This window comes from Pongo abelii, chromosome 21 (genome assembly GCF_028885655.2).
Source record: "Pongo abelii isolate AG06213 chromosome 21, NHGRI_mPonAbe1-v2.0_pri, whole genome shotgun sequence".
NCBI classification, from domain to species: Eukaryota; Metazoa; Chordata; class Mammalia; order Primates; family Hominidae; genus Pongo; species Pongo abelii.
The window spans coordinates 34,174,158-34,200,064 of record NC_072006.2 but is presented as its reverse complement, the minus strand read 5'-3'; the positions used below and the strand labels follow the sequence as shown (position 1 = coordinate 34,200,064).

At 44.5% G+C, this 25,907-nt stretch overlaps 1 protein-coding gene across 12 annotated transcripts in view; it reads left to right on the top strand.

Annotated features, from left to right (window-relative positions):
• The first annotated feature begins 7,806 nt into the window (after positions 1-7,806).
• Positions 7,807-25,907, top strand: part of SNPH (syntaphilin) — a 41,745-nt gene continuing 23,644 nt past the window's right edge. For 9 of the 12 annotated variants that reach the window (XM_024239032.3, XM_054541713.2, XM_063720758.1 and 6 more), the window contains exons 1-2: positions 7,807-7,932; positions 8,189-8,295. The gene's annotated coding sequence lies outside the window, so the exon portion shown is untranslated. Of the gene's footprint in view, positions 7,933-8,188; positions 8,348-25,907 lie in introns of all 12 variants that reach the window. The other 3 variants (XM_063720757.1, XM_063720754.1, XM_054541716.2) reach the window with 2 other exon arrangements.

Sequence of the window (25,907 nt, the reverse complement as noted above, 5' to 3'; positions counted from 1 at the left end):
TTGTGAGAAATAATACAGAGTTCCCATGTATCAGTTTACCTCAGTGGTAACATCTTGCATAACTTTAGTATAATACACAACTAGGAAATTGGCATTGACACTATCCACCCAGCTTATTCAGACATCACCAGTTTTACATGCACTCATTTTGTGTATGTATTAATTCTATGCAAATTTATCGCATGTGTAGGTCTGTGTGGCCACCACCATAGTCCAGAAACAAAACAGTTCCATCACAAGGATCACTTGTGCTACTCTTTGTTAGCCATAGCCATCTCCCTCCTTACTGTCCTCCCTGGCTCCTGAAACCCACTAACCTGTTCTCCATCTCTATAATTTGTCATTAATACAGTTAACTTTTATAGATTAACCTTGTATCCTATGACCTTGCTAAACTCACAAATTAGTTCCAGGTGTTTTTGTTTTACATAAATGGAATTGAACAATGTTTTGCCTTTTTTTTTTTTTTTTTTTTTTTACCCAGGCTGGAGTTGCAGTGGCACGATCTTGGCTCACTGCAGCATCGACCTCCTGGGTTCAAGCGATTCTCCTACCTCAGCCTCCTGAGTAACTGGGATTACAGGGGCATGCCACCATGCCCGGCTAATGTTTTTGTATTTTTAGTAGAGATGGGGTTTCACCATGTTGGCCAGGCTAGACTCAAACTCCTGACCTCAAATGATCCACCCACCTTGGCCTCCCAAAGTGCTGGGATTACAGGTGTGAGCCACCACTCCTGGCAATGTTTTGCCTTTTGTATCTGGTTACTTTCACCTAGTATAAAGGTGTCAGGTTTTATCCATGTTTTAGAATGTATCTTTACATCATTCCTTTTTATGCCAAATAATATTCCATTGTATGGATATACCATATTTTGTTTATCTACTCATCAGCTGATGGACATGTGGATTGTTTCCACTTTTTAACTACTATGAATAATGCTGCTATCAACATTAGTACATAAGTTTTTGTGTATATAAGTTTTGATTTTTTTTGGTTATATACCTAGGCGTGGAATTGCCAGGTCACATGATAACTTCATGTTTAACTTTTTGAGGAGCTATCAAACTGTTTTCCAAAGTAGCTGCACTATTGTACATTTCTACCAGCAATATATCAGAGTTCCAATTTCTTAATATCCTTGACAATACTTGTTATTGTCCCTTTTAAAAATTATAGCCATCTTAGTGAGTATCTCATGGTTTTGATTTGCATTTTCCTAATGACTAATTATGTTGACTATCCTTTCATGTGGATTTGCTAATAGTTTATTGAGGATTTTTGCATCTGATATTGGTCTGTATTTTTCTTTTACTGTCTTTTTCTGGTTTTGGTATCAGGGTTATACTGGCCTCATAAAATAACTTAGAAAGTGTTTCCTGCTATTCTATTTTTCTACAATAGATTGTGGATATTTGTGTTATTTCTTCTCGAAATAGTTGATAGAATTCACCCATAAACAATCTGGATCTGGATATTTATATTTTGTAAAGTTTTTTTAACTATGAATTTAATTTTTTAAATAGTTGTAGGACTATTCAGTTACCTATTTCATTTTGAATGAGTTTGGGTAGTTTCTTATTTAAGTAATTGGTCTATTTCATCTACATTGGTGAGTTTAAGTGTGTAGAGTTGTTCAGAGTATTCTCTTATTATCCTTTTAGTGTCTGTGGGGTCCATAGTAATAACCCCTCTTTCATTTCAGACATCGTTAATTTGTTTTCTCTTTTCAGTTGTGCTAGAGGCTTATTAATTTTATTGATCTTTTAAAAGATTTTCTCTTTTGTTTTTCTGCTTTCTGTTTCATTTCATTTATTCCTGCTTTTACATTTATTATTATTTTCCTTTGGTTTGCTTTGGGCTTATTTTGCTCTTTCTAGTTTTATTAAGATGGAGGCTTAGATAACTGATTTGAGATCTTCCCTCTTTTCTAATATAAACACTAAAGCTCTATGTTTCGTTCTAGGCACTGCTTTAGCTGCATCACACAGATACTTATATGTTGTATCTTCACTTTTGTTCTGTTAAAAATATTTTCTAATTTCCCTTGAGACTTGCAGGTTCTTTTACCTGCAAATTATTTAGAAGTATAGTATGTTCAGTTTCTAAGGGATATTTCCAGTAATTGATTTTGAGTTTAATTCCATTATGGTAAGAGAACATACTTTAAATGATTTCAATTATTTTAAATTCATTAAGATTTATTTTATGACCCTATACTAAGTTGAAAATTTGTGTATACATTTTGACTCCCCAAAATCTTAACTACTAATAGCCTACTGTTGACCAGAAGTCTTACCTATAACATAAACTGTCAATTAGCCTATATGTTATATATGTATTATATACTATATTCTTACAATAAAGCAAGCTAGAGAAAAGAAAATGTTATTAAGAAAATCACAAGGAAGATAAATATATTTTCTATTCATTAAGTGGAAGTGGATCAACATAAAGGTCTTCATCTTCATGGTCTTCACATTGAGTAGGCTGAGGAGGAGGAGGAGAAGGAGGAAGAGGAGGAGTTAGTGTTGCTGTCTCGGAGATGGCAGAGTCAGAAGAAAATCCACATAGAAATGGACACACACAGTTCAAAGTTGTGTTGTTCAAGGATCAATTCTGTTCTGCATTTGTTAGGTGGAGTGTTCTATAAATGTCAGTTGGACCTAGTTAGTTCATAGTGTTGTTTAGTTCTTCTACGTCCTTGTTTATTTTGTCTACTAGTTCTATCAATTACTGAGAAAAAGTGTTTGTGTCTCCAGCTCTAATTGTGGATCTGTTTATTTCTCCTTGCCATTCTGTCAGTTTTTGCTTTATATATTTTGAAGCTCTTTTATTAGGTACATATACATTTATAATTATTACATCTTCTTGGTGAAATGACCCTTTTATTATTTTATAATAATTCTCTTTATTCCTGGTAATATTTTTTGCTCTGTAGTCTACTTTTTCTAATATTAATATAGTTATTCCAGCTTTCCTTTGATAAGTATTTGTATGGTATATCTTTTTTTATCTTTTACTTTTAGCCTACCTATATCATTCATTATAGTTAAAGTGAATTTCTTATAGACTGCATCAAATAAAGTCATTTTTTATCCATTCGGATAACCTCTATTTTAATTGAAGTGTTTAGATCACTTATATTTAATGTAATTATTGACATTTTTGGATTTCAGATTTTATTTAGGGTTTTTGGATTTTATTTTATTTATTTTTTTTTTTACTGTTTGTTCCCTTTATTTTTTATTCCTCTGTTTTCCCCTTTCTTGCCTTCTTTTGGAATATTTGGAATTTTTTGGAATTCCATTTTTATTTCTTCTTCTTCTTCTTCTTCTTCTTCTTCTTTTTTTTTTTTTTTGACAGAGTCTCACTCTGTTGCCCAGGCTGGAGTGCAGAGGTGCAGTCTCAGCTCACTGCAACCTCTCCCTCCTGGATTCAAACAATTCCCATGCCTCAGCCTCCTGAGTAGCTGGGATTACAGATACACACCACCCCACTCAGCTAATTTTTGTATTTTTAGTAAAGACCGAGTTTTGTATTTTTAATAGAGACCTGTTGGCCAGGCTTGTCTTGAACTCCTGGCCTCAAGTGATCCACCCACCTCTACCTCCCAAAGTGCCGGGATTACAGGCATGAGCCACTGCACCCGGCCTATTGTCTTTTTATTTTACTATATTTTTTGTTATAGATTTTAAAAATAGCTATTCTAGGGGTTACAAAATACACACTTAACTTTTCATGCTCTACTTAGAATTGATATTTTACCACTTCAAGAGGAGTGTAAAAATCTTACACCATATAGGTCCCTTTATATTGTAAAGGAATATACATATTCCTCCTTTATATTGTACTTGTCTTATCTACATACATTAAACCCCCATCAACAATTGTTGCTTTCCACTGTCAAACATATTTTAAAAGATCAAGAGAAGAATAGCCTATTAAATTTACCCAAATATTTACCATTTTTGTTCTCCTTCCTTCTTGATGTTCCAAATTTCTTTCTAATATAATGTCCCTTTTGTCTGAAGAACTTAATTCAGTAGTTCTTTTAGAGCAAGTGTGCTGGCAATGGATTATCTTCATTTTCCTTAATTGGAGAATGTGTTTATTTCACTTTCATTTCTGAAGGATATTTTTGCTGGGTATAAAATCCTGGTTGACAACTCTTTTCTTTAAGCAATTTAAAAAAATTGTTCTGTTTTCTTCTGCCCTCCATGGTTTCTGATAAGAAATCAACAGTTATTTAAATTATTATTCCTGTATTTTTTTTTTTTTTGGCACAGGATCTTGCTCTGTCACCCAGGCTACAGTGCAGTGGTACAGTCAGTCATGGCTCACTGCAACCTCGACCTCCCAGGCTCCAGCAATCCTCCCACCTCAGTCTCCCGAGTAGCTGGGACTACAGGCAAACGCCACTATACACAGCTGATTTTTGTATTTTTTATAGAGGTGGGTTCTTGCCATGTTGCCCAGGCTGGTCTCAAACTCCTGGGCTCAAGCAATCTGCCTCTTGGCCTCCCAAAGTGCAGGGATTACAAGTGTGAGCCACTGCATCCAGCCTATTCCTGTATTATTAATGCATCATTTTTCTCTGACTGCTTTAAAGATCTTGTTTTGTTTTTAATTTTCAGCAGTAACTGAAAACTATTATTATTATCATTATCATCATTTGATTTATTCTCTCTGGGGTTCGCCAGAATGCTGGAGTTTTATTTACTCTGTTCCGCTTTGCTGCCTACTTTCCACAGTTGAACTTGCATCTGGGACCAGGAGGTAGGAGGACAGAGACAAAAAAAAAACAACAGAGGCTCACCCTCCCTCAGGACTACAGCTACTTTTATTGAAGAAGTTTCTCCTCTCTCAGAGTTTTGGGTACCTGTGGGTTCCTGCTGTCACAGACACCACTGCAGGATGGCCTAGGGCCTGGGTCATGAGACAATGGAGAAAAGATTTGAAAGGAAAAGAAAAATGATATCTCCCACATACTCTGAGCATCAGAAGTCCCTTTTCCTGATGTTCAAGTCAAAACTAGGGAGAGTCTTTGGGAGCTTTCTCTTTATTGAGCCCCAATTCCAGATTTTGATCTGCCTTGAGACCAGGCCGGGAGTTATAGGAAGAAATAAAAATGATAAATTCACCAGTAGTTCAGTGGTAGGATATGTCAAATTCTGGCTTCTTCCCCAATGTGCCTGCTAGTATTTTGTCTTCAGAATCCTCAAATAGCTGCTACATGCATTTTGTTCAGGTTTTATTGCTGCATTCTGTGGGAGAGTATGCTTAGCCAGAACTGGAATAAAATTGCTTTTGAAACTAAAAAAAATTGTTATGTATTTTCAACTAGTCCAAAACAAAACAAAATTACTAACTTATTAGGAATAATTTTGTTTTATACTTATAATCCTCATTTGTTGCAATTTACATTATAACTAAACACCAGTTCTCTTCTCAATCATCTGCTTCCTGATGCTAAAGAGAATACTTTACTAGCTAACACCATTCCAGATGGGAGTAATATGAGTGAAGTCGCTCTCTTGCTTTGGGGAAGTTCCTTGTGGAGATTTCTGGGAAATGTAGTCTTCTAAGTATCAAGCAAAAAAAAAAAAACCAAAACAAAAAAACAAAAAAAACCCCACACAAAACCCTACACACATACACACATGAGGATGGGACAGCCAGGCATGGTGGCTCAAGCCTGTAATCCCAGCACTTTGGGAAGCTGAGGATTGCTTAAGCCCAGGAGTTGGAGACCAGCCTGGGCAACATAGTAAAGCCCTATCTCTATTAATAAACAAAACAGCATGGGAACAGACAAAAAAATATTTTAATGACAATCTCGGAAATGTTCTCCTTCTAAACATATAATAATTACATGGCTTCCTTTGGTTTCACTTTAAGTGTAAAAATGTCACTTATAAATTTCAGTGAGCATTAGAGCAGTTAAAACATTTTATCAATTAACTTGCTAATATAGCATTAGGTGTTTTGGACAGAAGGCCTCAACATTTCACATTGCTTTTTCAACTAGTTTCCTATTCCTGCTACAATTGCTCTGCCATGTTTTTCTAGAAAACATAATATAATAATGGCTATCTGACAGGATACAGTTTAACTGAATACAGGAGAAAATAGAATCAATGTCCTCTCCAAAATTTATTAGCATTTGTTGCAAAAAAAAGTAATGGATTTATTGCAGCTCAGAGATACAGGAAAAGATTTGACTGTGAAAAGCAACAGTAAACTTAAAATAATTATTTTTTCATGTACATTATCAATATTAACTATTTCTCACCAGGCCAGTACTGCAGAGTCATGATGTAAATCAGTGAAGTCACTTTACAAATTCTTCTCTTGGAAAAGTCAGCTTGGGGCAGAGAGTAGAGGGTACCAAGTTCAGCACCGGTGAGAGTAAACAGACTTAAGGACTTAAGAGCCTTAAGAGACTTAAGACAAAAGGACTTCCAGGATGGCACCTGGCTTAGTGTTCCCATAGAAGACTGGGGCCTGGCACAATGTGTGCTTGCTTTCTCATTTACTTAGTCAATATTTATTGAGCTCCTACTATGTGTTAGGCACTGCTCTGGGCATTGAAAATACAGCAAGGGAAAAAAACAAAGTTCCTTCCCTCATGAAGTGTACATTCTAGTGGGAGTGACAAATGACACATAGTAAATATATACTATGTCAGCTGGTAATTAAATATAGCAAAACTAGGGGCAAAGGAGGTGGAGAGGAGGGAGTTAGTATTTTATGTAGAATGGTTAAGGAAGGCCTCTCTGAGACAGTAACATTTGAGCAGAGACCTGGAGGAAAGGAAGGATTGAACCATCTCTGGTGTGTTCTAGGCAAAGGGGACAGCAAATGCAAAGGCCCAGCAGTGAGGCCTCAGCAAGAAGGACAGCTTGATGGGAGAAAAGTGAGTGATGGGGAGAGCCACGCAAGATGAAGTCAGAGAGCTGGAGTAAGATGAGGGCATGTGGCAGAGAGCGACACAGAAAACCACTGGATGGTTTAGAGCAGAGTAATGACAGATCAGATAGGCCTGGTTCAGAAAGAAGGAGCCCATTCCCACTCCGCCTACTTCCCACACATGAAGCAGATAAGAAACCAAGCCCAGAAAGTGAGTTAACTTATCTAAAGTTGTATGGCTAGAAATGGAAGGGCTAGGCAGAAAATCCAGTTTTTTGGACTTTTTGGTCTTCCTGTTTTCCCTGTGACAGATGGAAGACAGAGGGAAAAGAGCCACAATGAACATTTTAAGTTGTGATTGCTTATCTCTCCGAGATCTTTCCAATGATTCACCTTTTTACTACTTCAGAGGAAAACATTTCCATTTTCAGACACTTAAGATTCCTGCTGTCATCGTTAGTAGCCCAAGTGGTTGCCATTCACATTAAATACCCCTGGTACTCAGACTTGGTTTGGGCAATGAAAAATGTTCCTAAAGGCTTTTAGATAAAAATTACTATTTGACTAGAGCCAACTATGTGCCAGGGAGTGAGATTGGTATCATCACCCCATGTTACAGAAGAAAAAGCTGAGGCCCAGAGAGGTGAAGGGACTTGCACAGGGTCACACAGCCGACCAAGACGCTTTCCACCACGCCCAATCGATCGCCCAGCTCAAAATACTGGCTGGTGTGTAGGTGGGAGAGGCTCCCGCTCCCCGTGTGCTCGTTGTCTCTGCTCCCAGGCCTTCTAGAGCAAGATACTAACTATCTCTTTAAGAAGGAAAGTAAAGACGGGCCGCTTACGCAGCTGCCGGCGAGCCGCCGACTGGCTGGTCCCTTCCATCCACCTCACCCTCCCCGCCCCTCCCTCCCGGCAGCCCCAGCCCCGGCGAGCACCCAGCTAGCCGCCTCCTGCAGGGGCTCGGGAGAGCAATTCGGCGGCCCCGGCAGGGCAGCTGAAGCCATGGAAGCCTCCGCAGGTGATGACAAGGACCCCGGGGACCTCCGGGCCCACCGCCCAGCTGCACCCGCCGCAGTCCAGAGTGCCAAGTGCCAGGGGGTGGGGTGGGGGCCGCGGGCCGCGAGGAGGAGGGGACGGAGCACCCGGCAGGCAGCCTGCCCTCCAAGCCTTCTGGCTGCAGCGGCCCAGCTGTCAGCGGCCGGGGGCTCAGCTGCCCGGGTGTCCCCCGCCCGCGCTCACCCGCCCCGGTCTATCTCTTTTTCCTAACCCCGCAGGTCGCTGATCAGGGCCAGGCGGCTGCAGCAGCGACTGCAGAGGCGCTGCGCCAAGCCGGGCCAGAGTGGTGCCAGCCGGCGGGGCTGCGGAGGGCGAGTGGACTCAGGTGAGGAGGCCGCGGCGGAGCGGGGAACTGGCCCTCCGCTGCACCGCGGCAGGTGGGGGCCGCTTGCAACCTCTCGCTGCGGTAGAATCCCTTGGAGGGCACCAGCCTGAGAGGGGTTAATCGTGACTCATTCTTACCCTCCCTTCATTCCCCTACATCCCTTTAAGCGCTTCCCTCCCTCCCCCTCCGTGAAATGTACGAATTAGAGGGTGCTTATTGCAGCAGAGAAGATGCCCAAAGTGGGCGATTAGGAGGTTTTTAGGGAACCCACCCCCCCCCCCCAATTTTTATTTGTCTTCCTCTTCTGGCATTTGGCAAACATTTAAGCTTCTCTTTTCCTTCTTGGAGGAGGAGCAGGGGTACCTGGGGGTGGGAGAAGGATGGAACCCCACACCCACCCCAAGGTCAAGTGCCAATGACTGCTTCCATCCCATCTTTCCCTCTGAGAAGCATCAGGGCCCTGCAGTAGATCTGGGGAAAAAATGCCCATAAGTCTTAGAGTGGACGATCTGAGCCTCCGTCTCCCCGGAGCTTCCCTGGGATATGAAGCCTTCCACTCCCCAGCCGGGAGCTGGGCTGTTTGCAACACCTACTAGCCTGGGGAGCCCCGTATTCCCTTCCCAACCCTGCAGACTGAAAGAGAGGCCAGTCACATGCTGCCTGTTTCCTCTGCCTTCTCTGCCCATCTGGTGGTGTCCGGATGGGCTGAAGGAGCTTCTTAGAAAAAGGTGATCTCTGCAGGCAGAGTCGTATAAGGAAAGTGCCAGAGATCGGGGTTCTAGGCCCTTAACTTGCTAGTTGGCCACAAGTAGCCATTTTAAAATTCTTTAGGCGTGGGTGTCTGTCTGCTCATCTGTTAAATGAAGGAATTGGATTAAATGATCTGTATAATTTTAGTATATCACTCGAGCAGCTTTTACATGTCAGGGGGACCCCTCTGCTAAGGCAACTTAAATTTAGGTTCATGAAATAATTGGGGTTTCCTCAGTTGATATCTTTCAACTCTGACTTCTTGAGTGAAACACTGACCTTGTGGGCCTCAAGGAGCTGGAGGTGCCAGACAGTCCTATGTTGACATCCCTGAGCTGCCAAGTGACTTGCCTTCCCCCAGCTTCAGTTTCTCCATCTGTAAATCTGGGGGTACAGCCCGCAGAGGGCTGATGTGAAAATTAAATGAGATGTATGTGGAAGCACCTAAAATAGTGCCAGTGCCTGGCGCATAGTAGGTTCTCAGGAACTCAGGACTTGGGAGATAGGCTGGGGGAAGAGAGGAAGAGGTGACTGCTTTTAGTCCTCTTCTCCTCCCCATCCCCTGCCTGTCTCTTCCACACCCCTGCAGATGGTGTCCCTGCCAAGGGTAATGAATGCTGAAGTGTACTGGGCCACCAGGCTGAGGGCCTAGGCAGGCAGCAACATTTCCACTGCAAGGGTTGTGACATCATTCTAGCAAATGATGGTCCCAAGGAGGCCTGTAGCCCGGCTTTGGGTTTGGAAAATCCTGGCATCCAAGGGCGGAGTCTCTGAGGGAACAGAAGCAGCAGAATCTTGTGTGCTGGCAGGAGAGCAGGGATCAGGTCTTCCGGATCTCACACGAATCCCACTGTGGCTCTCTTGCCCTCCCTGGAGTGTCTCCCTAGAGTCACCCTGAGGCCAGGCAGTCAAGTTTTTGGTGCCTGTATTTTCGATTCTTTATCTTTCTTCCTGCTGTCATTTTCAGCCTAGCACTCAAGCCTTTCTTGCTTGTCTTTATTCCACAGATACCTCCTGCCTTTTGACAGCATGATAAAGGAGGTTCTCCATAGGGTTGGGTGGGGAATTTTGCTGCTGCACCATTTGGACCAAAAGAAGTTGTCATATCCCCCCACTCCCACCCTAAATTCCTATTTGGCAGAGGTCCTATCATTTTCCTTTCTATGTCTCCAGCCTCTGGCCCATGAGTAGGCCCAAAGTAGGTGCTCCGTAAGTGTTGAATGAAACAAACTTGAGGAAATTATGTCCCTAAGCCAACTAGGTTAGGGAGAAACTGTAGGAATGTGTTGATTATGTAGGTGAAAGCCCTTTTAAGAGTGGGACATCGTCCAGGTTATTGGTTGTCATTATTATTGCTATTACAACTACTGTTATTATTGCTATTGCTGGTGATTAACAGATGCTTTGCCTACTCCTCTAGGGCTCCTGACTAGACCAAAAGGGGCCAGATGTGCCTGGGAGGGTGGTGATGTTGGCAAAAAGGGATCCAGATGGTGCTGGCTGGTGTGAGATGACTGTGAAGGGAGGAGGATTGGGAAGGGAATGATTCTAGCCATTTTCTGTGTTTGAGGGAGGAGAGCAGATAATTAGAATCCAGTGGGACAACATGGATATGCAGTAGAAAGTCAGGAGACCCAGGTCCCATGTCCCATTGAACCACTGCCTTATTATGTGACCTTGGGCCAGTCAGGCCTCCCCTCAAGGCCTCTGTGTGCCCATCTATATAATGATGGGACTGGACTAAGTGATTTCTAAGACCCCTTCTGCTTCTGACATTCTGTCGAGTGGATTTTGTTAAATAAAAATCAGACAATTATTATTACCCTCAACGTCATTTATGAAGTCCCAGACCATTAACTATCTCAGGTAATCCTTAAAGAAAATTATGACTGTTTCAAAGATGAGGAGACTGAGGCTTGGAGAGATTAAGTGACTTGCTGAGGATTGCACAGCTAGAACTGTTATCTGACACCAGGTCTGTCTGGATCATCCTCTTCCAAAGGTTTCACTGCCTCTTCATGCATACCTTGCTGATGCTGTGAGTTGTGTGTGCACTTGCAGGTGTGAATAGGGGTTTGGAGAAGAAAAAGCTGTGAACAATTTGTGGTGAGAGATCAGGCATTTCTCCTAGGTGATTGGTGCAGGGTACTTCCCGGTTGAAAACTGTGTGAGCCAGGAATGGAGAGTTTTCCTTTCACCATGAGCCCTGCTTTGCTGATGGTTGGTGGATGCCCCTTTACCGAGGATAATGGTTAGGCCTGAATGACAGTCAGGACAGACACACTTTTTTAGTCTTCTTATGTGTCGTGCTCTGTTTTACACAGGTTCAATAATTTACTGCTCAGATCATCCCATTATGTAGGCACTATATATAAATTTACCCATTTTTATAAGTGAGAAAGCCAGGGCAGAGAGGTGAAGGGTCTTACCCAGAGTCATACAACCAGTGTGTCATAGAACCTAGAAAATGTTTAGCTGGAAGTGCACTGGACTGGGTGTCCAAAGGGTTGCTTTTAGTCTGAGCCCTCTCAATGACTGAGTAACCTTGGGTCAGCTAGTTTCCCTCCGAGAGTTCCCATCCCTCAAATGATCTGCATGCATCTACTGGCTCCAAAAGGCCTACATGCACCCTTGTTCCAGTATTGGAGGTGGAGGGGATTCCTTAACTTGCTAAACATTGACCAGCATTTGTCCTTATTTATTAGCTAGGCCCTGGGCTAAGTGCATAGCATGCAGGAAAGAGTAAATGGTGAGTCCTAGTTTCAAGAAGCTCATATCTAACAGAGGGAGACAGATACCTAAACATATAGATATGAGAAAACATCTGGAAGCTATAAGACATACTGATATGTGTGTGATGGGGTGGCGGGACAGAGAGAGGGGAAGGATCTTTCCTACTGAGTGGGTCAGGAAGGCTGTAGAGAGATGATGCCATTGTCATCTCTATTTTTGGCATTGAGCTTGTGAATAATAATTTAATAATAATAGTAAAGGGTTCTACTTGATTTAGAATGTTTCCAAACAGCCCTAAAGACTTGTTGGCTCCTGTCCTCATCGATCCAGAAGGTGGACATAGAGTCTGGGGGACCATCCAAGCTCACTCTGTAACACAATTTTGATGGAACTATCCGTTTGTCCCGGGTAGACCAGAACCTTTCCTGTCCTTAAAGGCTTCTAGAAGCAGGATTTTGAAATTCCCCTGACAAAGACTGTCTTGTGCCTATAATCATCTGATAGGCTTGGGGAGTTCTTCTTCATGTCTATTCTAGGCATCCCACCTGTCTGGAGGAATGCCTAACACCTGAGAGGTGAAGTCATTTGCCTAAGATTACTCAGCAGGGCTTGGTTCATAACTCTGGCCTAACGGGGATTGCATTTCTAAGCCACATGGGGTCTTTCTACATCTGGGCCACCAGAGGCCCTGGGTGCCAGTTCTCCATTTGATGGGCAGCTGGTGCCGTGGGAAGTCTCGATGCAGGTGATGTGAAGCTCAAGCCAAGGGCCTTGGAGAGGCTGAGGCCTGTGCACCCCAGGCTGATTTGCATTAATGGACAGATATTTATGATGTGTTTGTCGCATACTCAGCACTGTCCTCTGAATTGAGGGGCTGAGCCAACCAAAAGGGAGTGGCTGGAAAGCAGCCTGGCGCAGCAGGAAGAGCCAGCACTGAGGAGTCAGTAGACTTGGGTCCTCACCCCAGCTCTGCCATTGACCCACTGGGTGGCCTTAGGTCAGACCCTTTGCTTTTCCATGCCTGCAAAATGGGAGTCAGAGGTGATGATATCTAAGAGCCCTTCTAGCTCTGAGTGGCTAACAATTCAGAAACTCTTTCTTCTTCTTCTTCTTCTTCTTCTTCTTTTTGTTTTTTGGAGGCAGAGTCTTGCTCTGTCACCCAGGCTGGAGTTCAGTGGCATGATCTTGGCTCACTGCAACCTCTGCCTCCCGGGTTCAAGTGATTCTCCTTCCTCAGCCTCCCGAGTAGCTGGGACTATAGCCATGCGCCACCATGCCCAGATAATTTTTGTATTTTTAGTAGAGAGGGGGTTTCACCATGTTAGCCAGGCTGGTCTCGAACTCCTGACCTCAGGCAGTCCATCTGCCTTGACCTCCCAAAGTGTCTTTCTTCTGTTCTGTAATGACTTTAGGGGGTAGAAGGGTGGATAGGATACATATAATTGTAACTTGAGGAAGAATAAGATAAATATAACAAAAGGCATGAACAAATGCTTTGTGGATTTGCTGGAGGGAGAGGGGTTGGGAAAGACTCAGTTCAAAAGCCACCTCTTCAAAAATAGAATGATGCAGATATGGTTAGATGAAGTTATGAGTTTTTGTTTTTTGTTTTAACCAAGAGGAATAACAGAAGATTGCTGTCATACTGGGACAGGAAGTCTGTAGCAGAGCAGTGGGTCTTGGACTTAGATTTCACAAAGACCAGTGCATTTGGGAATCCATCCTCAGTTAGCTAGCTTTTTATTTTACCAGATGAGGACATTCAGATGACACTTAGGGTTCTCTTTACCATCACTATCATAAAATAAGAGAAAGAACATTTTAATATTTCTATTCCCCCAAGTAAGAAGGCCATGTTATCAGGGGAAAAATGGTATTCCTTCAAATTGAATACATTTTGCTTTGTTAAAAACTCACTGCATTGTCTGTATTTTCCTCATTTTTGCCACAGACTAGTGTTCTCGTGTTTGGCTCTGAAGTTGGGCTGCTGGGGTTTGAATCTTGGCCCAGTTATTTTTTTCCCTCAGAGCCTCTGTTTCCTCATCTGTAAAACTGGGAAATGATGTTGTCTCCTAAGGTCATTAGGAGGACTTTACACCAAAATGAAATATGTTAAGCAAGGATTGTCAAATGTAGTTGTCTACAAAGGTAAAACAGGCCGGTTGGGCTGTTTGGGGATTATAGCACATTGGAAAGTGCTTGCTTGAAAGAAGCAGCTGCTATCCCGCTCCCACCATTCTTGCCTACAAGAACATGTGCCCAGTGTTGTCAGATCTTCTGATTTATAAGATAGAAATCTGCATATTTGTTTGTGACATCTCCTAATTTTTAACATGTAGCTGATTAGGCAACATTTTTAAATGCACATATTAAAATGTGTATGTGACCGGCCATCCGTCTGTGACCTCAGATGTAAAGTTTTAGATGCTGGGCACATAGTGCTCAGTCATTATTGGCTGGCCCACGGATGAAGGCAGAGAAAGGAAAGAAGGCTGGAAAGGCAGCCTAGGCCAGGGAATGCCTTGTTTGCAAGGCTAGGGCATTTAGCCTGACTTTGGCAGCTTGTGATCTTCTGCTTCTGGCTCCCCCAGCTTCAAAGGCCCTGATGGTGCCCCTTCCCTTTCGGCAGCACTGTCAGGATTGAGTCTCTGGGGACTGAGGCCTCCAGATACCTCTGTACCCCTTGAAGCTGGCCCTAGCCATGCCTCCCTACCACAGGGTCTCTGGAAGCTTGGTCGGCAGCTTCAGAAGAGGGAACTTGGCTGGTGGCCTGTGCAGCCTGGCACAGAAGCCACCTTTGAGAAAGAGGGGTACAGAGAGGCTCCTGGCAGGTCCTCAGTGGATGGGGTAGTTCCTGTTCTTTGGAAGCCACACCAGCCTTGCAGCAGAGCTTCTGCTGCCCTCTCCTTGGGTTGTGCTTTGATCTGGACAGCAAGCAGTCTCTCTGTGGGCAGCTCTGACACATGGTCCCTGCAGAGGAAAAGTTGGGATCTGGTTGCAAAGACAGCCTAGAGTGTTCTTAGAGAAGGACCTCAGAGGAACTCTTAATTAGCAGAAGGAACCCTACCACGGTTTCAGGGCCTTCTAGGATTCAGACTAAAGCCACTGATGACAGTTCACATTTTTTGTGGCTCCAGTTAATCAAATATTCATCAAGCACCTATCATGGTAAGGTTCTATTCTGGCCACGGTGAAGGAATTCAAAGAAGTATTTATAACCATTCATTCAACCAACATATACTGAGGATCTGCTGTACACACAGGCACCAAGATGTGGTCCCTATCCTCAGGGAGCTGTTTAGGTTGGTTGGAGGGAAGGTATGTGGGTGGTGCACAGGGCCTGACACATAGAAATATTAACAACAGCTGCCATTTGACTGTGTGTCTTCTGAGTATGAGGTGCTAGCCCTCATAGCACCTATTTTAGAGGGTGGATGGGAACTGAGTGGAATCTTCATCTGAAGCACTCAGCACTGTGCCTGCCACACAGTGATATAGCTGTGTTATTCGTAGCCTGGAAAACTGGGCAGATGCGGAAGAAAGGCAACATAAAGATGGGTCAGAGAAAAAAAGAAGCAGTCAACCAATCCGGGCCCACTTAGCATATGTTATCCTTGTTTTATAGAGAAAGACACTGAGACTCAGAGAGGGGAGGAAATTTGTTCAAGGTTACACAGTGGCTGTGTAGCAGAGCCTACACTTAGATGCCAGTCTCTTTGGCATCAGAGCTACTTTCTTCCCTCTAAGCCATACTGCCTCTAAAGAAGTGATCGGTGAACAAAAAATAAATAACTACCGTTAGTTGAACACACACAACAGGTGAGGCACTGTGCTGCTTGCTAAGATAGGAAGTTTTTTAATAGTTGAGGAAACTAGGACCACTAGAAAGAAGAAACTGGCCCAAAGTTATATAAGCACAAGTGCTGGGGTGGGGACTCTGACACAGGTATACAGGATGTGGCTTCCCACACTGTAGTGACAGGATAGCAGTTTTCAGGGGTAAAGGTATTCAAAGTGCAGGCATGGGAGAGAGTGCGGGCTTCTGCATGCCCTGAGAGATAGATACCAGACCAGTCCTTGCAAGTGCCAGCAAGGAAGGCAAATTTTGGCTCAGTTCAAGGGATAAAAGGGAGAAAATTCTAAAAAAAAAAAAAAATCTAGTAACAAAACAATGTATTTTGAGAGCTGGCACCTCATCTCTGGGCTGCTAACATAGGGCTGGATGTTCTAGGAGGAATTCTTGCCATAGGATGGAATTTGGAAAGGCTGTGCTTGACAGCTGTAACCCAGAAGATCTGGAATCCTAGTATAGGGCTGGTCACAGATGAGGCAAGCAGTGGGTGCTACTGGCATTCCTAGGAGAAAGAATAGCTGTAGGTTGAGACTATCTGAGAAGGCTTCTCGGAGGAAGAGGAGGAACTAGAACAGGATCTAAAGAGCTGGCACTCAGGAAGGGAGTGGAGGAGGACTGTGTAAGGACAGTGAGTCTGAGGACACTGAGCTCTCTATTCTGGCTAGTCCATTGGTCTGATGCCCTTCAGCAAAGGGCAGCTCCCTGTCCTTTCTGGCTTTTAAAATGGTGGAAACAGAGGCACAGTAAATCCTGGGTCCTGCGTCTTTCCCAAAGCCTCATTAGGCAGCCAGTTTAGCACCACTTCCCCCGTCTTACTTCCCACACATCCCCTCTGTATGCATTGTAAGATTCGCCTCCCTTCCAGCCTCCCTTTCAGAAGTGGCAGACTTTGGACACGAAGCCCCAGAGGGAGAAAGGGTGTGCTAAACATCACCTCTGCTGTGAGGCAAGTGTCATGAGGCAAACTACGTCTTCTGACAGTAGCCACCTTCCTCACTTTTGGGGCTCAGAGCCAAAAGGGGAGGAGCCACAGCTCCATCCACTTAAGCCACCCTGGGCCTTCTGGGAGCCACTCACTTCCTCAGAGTTAGGCCTGGCTCATTTCCAGTTCTGCCACTTGTTAGCCTGGGACTTCAGACAAATTGTGTTACCCCCTGGGCCATTTTCTCATCTGCCAAAGAGAAATCGATTATTCCTGCCTGAGAGGAGATGGGATGATCTGTTGTGGTCCCCTGTGGGAAAGAGCCTGGTATATAGCAGATGTCCCCACAAACACTGCTTCCTCCTGTCTCTATGGGCCTCGATTGCTTTTCTGACCCTCTAAGTCCTGACTCTTGTCCAGGTTAATGATAACAGCTACACTACATGTCGGGCACAGGGGATATGTGACCTTATAGCATCTTCCTGACAGCCCAGGTAAGGAAAGCATTATTATAGAAAAGGAAGCTGAGTTATAGGAAATTTAAGCAATTTGTCCATGGCCCACAGCTCTTACATGGTGGCTGAGCTACCAAATACCTGATTCCAGGGCCCAAACTCTCCCTGCCCCTCATTTTGCTTTCTCATTCTTTTCCTCTCCCCATTTCTGTTCTCTTAGGCCTGTGAATGGGCATTCCTTCCTCCTCAAAGCTTAGCTGGGCTCTTACACCAAGGTTGCTAGCCCTGGACCTGATAGGAGTGAGGTGGTCTAAGAGCTAGAGAAGGACATTTTGATAGTTTATGACTTCAGAAAAGTCCCTGAGTGACCCTTGGACGTGTTCTACCCCAGGTCAGCAGTATTTCCTCCCTGCCATTCCTTTCTACCTCAATTACATTTACTTGCCCTGTTTCTTCTGTCTGAAATTCTCTTCCTACTACTACTGCTATCTCCTCATGTTCAGATCTGTCTCAAGGCCCAGCTGAAACACTATCTTTCAGGGGACCCACTTCCAACTCCCACAGCTCCTTCACAGAGCCCAGGCTCTTAGTCACCAGCCTAAGCTCTGTGCTCTCAGAGGATGGAGAGGACCTGACCCCTCCACACCCTCCTATTCCCTGACTGCAGAGACCACCCCTCCCTGGGTGGCACCCAGGGCCCAGATTGGAGCTGGAGACCATTTGAGCCAACTGTCTGTGGCTTCCTTCTGGAGAGCCCCTTCCCCCTCCATAGGAGGGGGGCTCCTCACTCTGGGGCCGTGTGTCTGAGAGAGAAGGGCTCAGAGGTTGTTAGGCCTGGTGGAGGTTGGTTTTGTAAGGAATCCCTGAGGCCAGCCATCCAGATGAAAAAGCCCAGGATCCAAGCCTAGGCAGCACCGGCCCCCTTGCCCTGCTCTCTGAGTGGTTGGGAACAGAGAGCGCAGGTTGGAGTTGGATACACTTGGACTGCTGTCTCCGTCTCTGCCATGGACTGACTTTGTGACTGGGCAAGTCACTTAATTTATCTGACCCATAGTACCTCAATAGTAAAAATGGGCATCATAATCATAACTCAGGCCTCCTGACAGCAAAGCTGGCATGAGAATTAAACTAGATTGGAAATCTTCTATGTGTAAAGCCCCTACCTAGCCCAGGGGCTTTATTTATTAAACACAGTAGGTACTTAATAAATGCCAGTATCCTTCCATCCGTGTTGTATAGGAATCACTTTATAACTTCCCTACTTTCCCAAAGTGCCAACACATCTTCATTTGGTAGTGAGCTCCCTCCTCACTGGAGGTATACAAACTGGGTCCGGGTGACTGCAGAACAGGAATGTTATTCCGAGAAACAGAACTTCAGTCAGATGGATGTTGGGCTTTGAAACCTTCAGATTCTTTCCTGTCCAGAATTTTTGCGATTCTATGAAGACTTGACTCAGATCTCATTGGTCAATTATTAGAAATCAGTTGGGGTTCAGCTTGGATGTCTGTTTTGCACAGATAAAAGACAGACTTCTGCTGGAGTTGTGAACTAATTGAAGGCTTTCTCCCAAGAGGTGGCAAGGGTAGAAACAAAATCAGGCCCAGGAGGAAGGACTCCAAGGGATCCTGTGAAGGGAATCTGGCTGGGATATTAGGGGCATGTGGCGAAATGTTTAGGTTGAATTTGGGGAAGGCTATACCATGGCTGCTAGAAATAGTTTCCTGGGGCAAGGATTGTTTGATTTGTCTCTGAACCGCCAGTACCCAGCACAAACCAGGTACACAGGAAACATTCTAGAAAAATGTTGAGTAAATGACAAGAAGCTTTGGTGTCCCTATCAGATGGAATCCTGGATTGAGGGATTCCTTGGGACTAGAGGCCATGTGGGAGTTTCATACTCTGTGTGTGTATGTGTATGTGCCTGTGTCTGTGTGTGTCTGTGTCTATGTGTGTGTGTGTCTGTGTGTATGTCCGTGTGTATGCCTGTGTGTCTGTCTGTGCCTGTGTATCCGTGTGTGTGTCCGTGTGTGTACCTGTGTGTGTCTGTCTGTGCCTGTGTGTCTGTGTGTGTATCTGTGTGTGTGTCGTGTGTCTGTGTGTGTGTCACTGTCTGTCTCTGTGTGTGCCTGTGTGTGTGTGCGTGTGTGTGTGTCTGTGCCTGTGTGTCTGTGTGTGTATCTGTGTGTGTCAGTGTGTGTGTCCGTGTGTGTGTCCATGTGTGTGCCTGTGTGTCTGTCTGTGCCAGTGTGTCTGTGTATCTGTGTGTGTGCCTGTGTGTGTGTCTACGTGTGTGACTGTGTGTGTGTCTGTGCCTGTGTTTCTGTGTGTATCTGTGTGTGTGGCGTGTGTCTGTGTGTGTGTGTCAGTGTCTGTGTATGTGTGTCTGTGTATGTGTGCCTGTATGTGTGTCTGGGTCTGTATGTGTGTGTATCTGTGTGTGTCAGTGTGTGTCTCTGTGTGTGCCTGTGTGTGTGTCTGTGCGTGTGTATCTGTGTCTGTGTGTCAGTGTCTGTGTGTGTGTTTGTGTGTCAGTGTCTATATGTGTGTATCTGTGTATGTGTGTCAGTGTGTGTGTGTGTGTGTTGTTTGTTTTGTTTGCCTGGCTTCCTGTTTGCTATGCTTTCTGTTTTCTTTCCTCCACTCTTTCCCATCCTCCTCCTTCTAGCTTTATTGAAATATAGTTGATATACAACCAGCTTCACATATCTAAAGTACAGTGTGGTAAATTCTGACATATTTCTATACTGATGAAACCATCACCACAATTAGGATAGTGAACATCTCCATCGTCCCCAAAAGTTTCCTCCCCCCTCATCCTCAGGCAATGACTGATCTGCTTTCTGTCAGTACAGATTATTTCACATTTTCTAGTAGTTTATATAAATGAAATAATATAATATGCACATTTTTGGTTTGGCTTTTTCACTCAGCATAATTATTTTGAGATTCATGTTGTATATACCAATAGTTTATTCCTTTTTTTTTCTTTTTTGTTGAGACAGAGTCTCACTCTGTCACCCAGGCTGGAGTGCAGTGGTGCGATCTCGGCTCACTGCAACTTCTGCCTCCCGGGTTCAGGCAATTCTCCTGCCTCAGCCTCCTGAGTAGCTGAGATTACAGGCGTGCGCCACCATGCCCAGCTAATTTTTTTTAGTTTTAGTAGAGACAGGGTTTCACCATACTGGTCAGGCTGGTCTCGAACTCATATTCCATAGTATGGAGAAAGGATAAATCATCATTTGTTTATACATTCATCTGTCTGTTGATGGACATTTAGTTTTTTCCAGTTTTTTGGCTATTACAAGTAAAGCTGTTATAAATGTATGTGTATAAATGTTTCAGTGGACATACACTTTCCTATTTTCTTGGGTAAGTTCCTAGAAGAATGGCTGTATCATTTGGTAAATATATATGTAATTTTTTACTGCCCAAGTGTTTCCAAAGCACCTGTACCATTTGACATTCCTATTCACAGCATTATGGGAGTTTCAGCTACTCTACATCCTCATCAGTACGTGGTATGGTTAGTCTTTTAAATCTTAGCCACTCTAATAGTTTGTAATGGTATCTCCTTATGGCTTTAATTGGCATTTTCCTAATAACTAATGATGTTGAGCATCCTTTTGTGTCTATTTGACAGCCACATATCCTCTTTGGTGAGGTATCGGTTCAAGTATTTTGCCCATTAATTTTTAAAAACTGGGCTGTTGGCTTTCTTATTGAGTTGTATGAGAGTACTTTATACATTCTGGGTATAATTTCTTTGTTAAATATATATTTTGCAAATATGTTCTCCCAGTGTGTAGGGCTAGCCCTAGAGGGCCTTGTGGAAGTTTCATACTCAGTGTGTATGAGTGGGTGAGAGAGACACTGATAGAAAGACTGGTTTCCTGAGAGACTCCGGCTTCTTCTTTTTTTTTTTTTTTTTTTTTTGAGACAGGGTCTCACTCTGTCAGTCTGTCACCAAGGCTGGAGTGCAGTGGCACCATCACGGCTCACTGCAACCTCCACCTCCTGGGCTCAGGTCTTATTTTGCAAACAGGGAGCCTAAGTCCCTTAGATGCCATGAAGGTTTAGTGTCAGAGCCCACAAACAGCTCTGATGTCTAGAGAGGCCTGGCTGGCCCTTGATGCCTTTTATTCCTGTGACTCTGGGCGAGTAAGGTAACTTAGCATCCCTCATCTTGTGAAGATGTGCACAGCAGTGCCTTCCTGTGGGTGAGAGACTGGAGTAGAGCTCTCCAGCCGACCCTCCCAACAGCAAGGGCGAGGAGTGTGTGTCAGTGCCAATGCCATCAAAAGGCCTTTTGGAGGCAGAGATGGAGAGGCTAACTATTCAGTAAGGAAGGTTTGTTGGGCTCCACACTGACCAGATTGGGGGATGCACTGGCTGGAGCGGTGCCCACAGCTTTTCTGCTTTGCTCTGAGCTGTGTGGAGCCTGGACGAGGACCTTGTGACTTCTTCTGCCAGACCTCTTTCTCAGCTCATCAGCATCACACACACATGTGTGTGTGCATGCACATATACTTGTAGGCTCAGTAACTCCCAAAGGGTGGGAGACTGGTCTACAGGTGGGGATGTGTGTAAACAGCCTGTATCCTATTGGTGCACGATGTGCTCTAGCTGTGAATTCTGTCTCCCTTGAGGCTACACACAAGCATTCAGGCCTGGATTGAACTTGGAAAATAAGTAGGATGAAGAGGCTTGGGAGAGCTTTCCAGGAAGACAGCACAGCATAGGCAGAAGTCCAGTGAATTTTCAAGATGAATTGCAAAGGAGGTGTGTGGGAAATGAGGCTGACAAGGCAGAGGTCGGGTTGTCACAACTGCTCTATGAGGTGGGATGTGTTATCTCCACTTTATAGATGGGCAGACTGAGGGACCCAGAGGTCAAGAGAGGTATGCCTTAGGTCTGAGTCATACTCAGTGGCAGAGCTGAGTGTCCTAGCCCCAAGTACTGTGGTCTCCATACTGTACCAGGCTTTGTCCCAAGAGAGTGAGAGGATGGAGCTCCCTCAGGGGCCCTCTTCCTGGTTCCTGGATTGATGGAATGGGGTTCTCAGAACTGTCAGGTCATCTGTTTGGCTGCCTGACTTCCCTCAGCAGGTGTTTACTAAGCCTTGATTTCGAATCCAGCTCTGTTCCTAGCACCTGGGAAGACTCCAAGCCTCTGAAGGCATGATGCCCATTCCTCTTTTAGCCCTTGCAGGATAGCAGACACCTAGCCAGGTTCCCAAGCCCAGGGTGCTGCTGTTCACAACTCACAGGCCAGAACTGTCTCTGCAACTCTGGGTGGAGTGGGGGGTGTGTTTGTATGTTTTAAGGTAGATATATTGCCACCCCTGAATAGGGTTCTATTATTGAGGGAGGAGGGATAGAATATTGGGTAGGCAGTGAAGCTAACCCACACAGAGGCCTGGGCGCCATCACAATTCTTCCCTTTCCATCATTCCCTACAGCCTATCTCTTCTGGGGACCCTCAAGAGTCTACTTCCTAAATTTCTCTTGAAGCCACCTTTACTTCTGTCACCTCCTCACCTCCACTCTCATTTTACCTTCTATAGCCTTCGTTAAAACTTCGTCATCCCTGACCTTCTGTCCTGGTGCTTCTCTTCATCTCTTCCCAGTCCATACTTGGCAGAGCTCGTACAGGGTTATCTTCTGTAATATAAATCTGACCTTGAGCCTTAGGCCTGCCTTGACCTTGAACTGTAAACCTGACTTTGACCTTAAACTTGATCAGAACTTTTTTCTGTAAGCTCAAAAGGCTTTTTTCTGCAGGCTCAGCCCTTCTCTCTACTCTCCCTATGCCCCTACACTGTGTGGTCTAGCAGTACCCAGCCCCCTGTAGCTCTCTTACTCTTCATGACTGTAAATGCTAACCCCTGTTCCTGCACAGAATGTGGAATGCTCCTCCACAGGCGGCTCCGGGGTACCTGGAGAACAACTATGCACCTGTCCTCCAGAGCTCTGCTCAAGGGCACCAGCTTCTGAGTTCTGCAGAGGAGTCCCTCTCTCTTCTGCCCAACCCCTCACTGACACGTGCTTTGATTATGGGACTATTGGCAGAGGAGGAAGTGGCACACAATAGACACTTGGTAAATATTGACTGAAACAGCCATGCCAGAGCTGCCACACAGATAGGAAATGCTGTAATTAGAAGGGGGAGTAGCTTTGGGAGGCTTGCTTTCAATCTGGGAGCTAGGCCATTTCTAAGCTCGGCCTCAGTTCCCCGCCTGCATTGCCATGGGGCAGAGGGTGGAGGGTGGAAGGCGGGGGCGAAGATACTTGCCACAGGGCCGGAGAGACGTGGAAAAATCATCTTGGATGATTTGTATGTCTGAGCTTGAACACTTTGCCTTTTAAGGCTTTGGCTAAGTGCTGGTGGTTTGATCAAGTAGAAAACCCAGCTAATAGGTGTACATTATGGGTGGGAGAACCAATAGGCAACCTAGCCCTTCGGGAAAGCAGTTTGGCAGCACATTCATACTTTTCAACCCTATAAATCCATTACCAGAGAACCAGCCTAAAGAAATAATTCTAAATACAGGATAATAATTATTCACAAAGATACCTATTGTAACATCATTTTTGATAGGAAGTCTAAATGTTCAACAGAGAGGGAGGCTAAATGAACCATGACAGACCCATCAAATGGAATACTATGCAGCCCGTAAAATACTTTTTATAAAAGATATGCCATATGGGCGATTCTTAAACTATGGTACATTTTGAAAATATACAAGTTATATATTTTCCACGACTGTAACTGTGTAAATATAACAACCCCTCGCCGCCTAAAAATGTCTGTGCTTAGAAAAAGGCCTGAGAAGGGGCAGCAATCAAATTAACCAGTGGTTTATCTTTGAGTAGCAAAACTGGAAGGCTTTTAAATGGGTATGTACTACTTTTACAACTATATTTAAAACTGTAAAATTACCCAGTTGGAGCTAAGGGAGCCCATTTTAGTTCGGTACCTTTCTGGTATAAGTTATTCATTTGTCTCTGGGCCTTGGTTTATAACATACGGGAAAGAAATTACTGTTCATCCAGCAGTGTGTGTGCCAGGCTCTTTGCATGCACCACTCAGTTCAGTCTTCACAACTGAAACCCCATTTTACAGATGAAGTTAAAGCTGGTGTCAGCCCTATGCTAAGAACTAGGTTTCCAGCTTGATTCTGCCCCAGGACAAAGCCCCCGCTCTTTACATCATATCAGGGGCCCCTAGGATGCCTGCTCTCGGGAAAGTGGAGTGAGAGGGACACTTGAGAGTGTTATGTCAACAGAGCCAGTGTAGGCTGAGCCTTTCCCCTGAGTTTATTTTACAAGGTCGGGGAGATCAGTGTTTGCCAGCAAGTGGGAAGAAGAGAGGTTTTAGCTGCATGCAGCCGGAGATGGTGCTCTCTGCTTTACCTCTCTGGCCCCACCAGCCTTTTCCTGAAACGGATTTCCCCCTCAGCCCAAGTGGCCCATTCTTCTTACCTGACAGCTGGGAACCAACCAAAAGAACATTGCAAGGCTGCATTCTCAGCCTCCTTGTACATCCCAGTGCCCTGGATTCAGTCGTAAGCCTGGGGTTGCAGTCCTGGCCCCACTGCTGATTTACTTGGGGCCTTGGGCAAATGCCACCTACCCCCACGCTGACCTCAGATCTTCTACCTATAAAATGAGACTGGACTGGAAAAGAGATTCCAAGCTCCAATGCCAGGCCACTAACAAAAAACACAGACCAATTAAAGAGCAAGAGCTCTGATAAGAACTCAGACAGAAAGGAACAACTTCTCAGTCTCAGACAATCATTGCCATGTAGGAATGCAGGCACGGAGCTGAAAGATCTTTTAATTTGTTTGAGACAAGCCAGAAAACATGGATTTTAAAAAAATATGAAATCTCTCAGTTTATAAATATTGACTGAATTGGAATACATATACATGCAGGTCTTCAAGCACAATACAGCCGTGGGCTGCCAGTTTGAAATCTCCGTAGTCACCTGTCTCTGGGCACCTTCCTACCCCAACCTTCTGGTACCTGGACTCCTGGTCTACAAACACTTGCTAGGGCCAGTGCTGGGCAGAATAGGACCCGGGGCTGTGACAGCAAGGTCAATCTGCTGAAAAGGAGGAGAAGGCCCTAAGTTTGCTTTCCTGGACCCCCAGGCTCGCATTTGCCCAATACTTAGCCTTCAAAGGCTCTGCCCAGCTACCTTCTAGAAATCCTATCCCAGCTGTGACATGCACCGTGTACCAAGGGCTTGCTGTATATGCTCAGCAGCACAACCCTCCCTTCGTTGTCATGGCAATGATTAACCTCATGTACACACGAGGAAATTGGTCCTGATACTGATGGGCCTGAGGGCACACAACTCCCGGCTGAGCTCTTGCATATAGTCATTACAGCCCTTAGAGGGGACCCTCTGGTGCTATTTTTTCAAAGATGAATAAAACTCTTCCAGCTCATAACTTAGCAGGAGAGGCAAGCCCACTAAATAGGACACTGTGTGTAGAAAGGACTATAATAATATAAACAAAGTACCACAAAGCTTTTTTTTCCCCCTTTTGTTGACTTGCTAAGAAGCCTACACTTACTTGGGTGGTGACATCTACCCAAATCAGTGCAGACCCCCTTATTCATTCAGCAAAGATTTATTGAGGGCCTGTGGTGGCGTCACACTAGTCTAGGCACAGGAGACTAAATAAAGCATAAAATGGGCATCTATCCTTACCTCTCTGGAGCTTATATTCTAAAGACATAAAATAAATACATACATAAATATGTTAGCTGTTGCTAAGGACGGTGGAGAAAAAAGAAGCATGGGAAGAAAGAGGAGTGCTATAGGAGGAGGGGTTGTATTTTAAACACAGTGGTCAGAGAAGATTCACTGAGAGGGTGACCTTGGA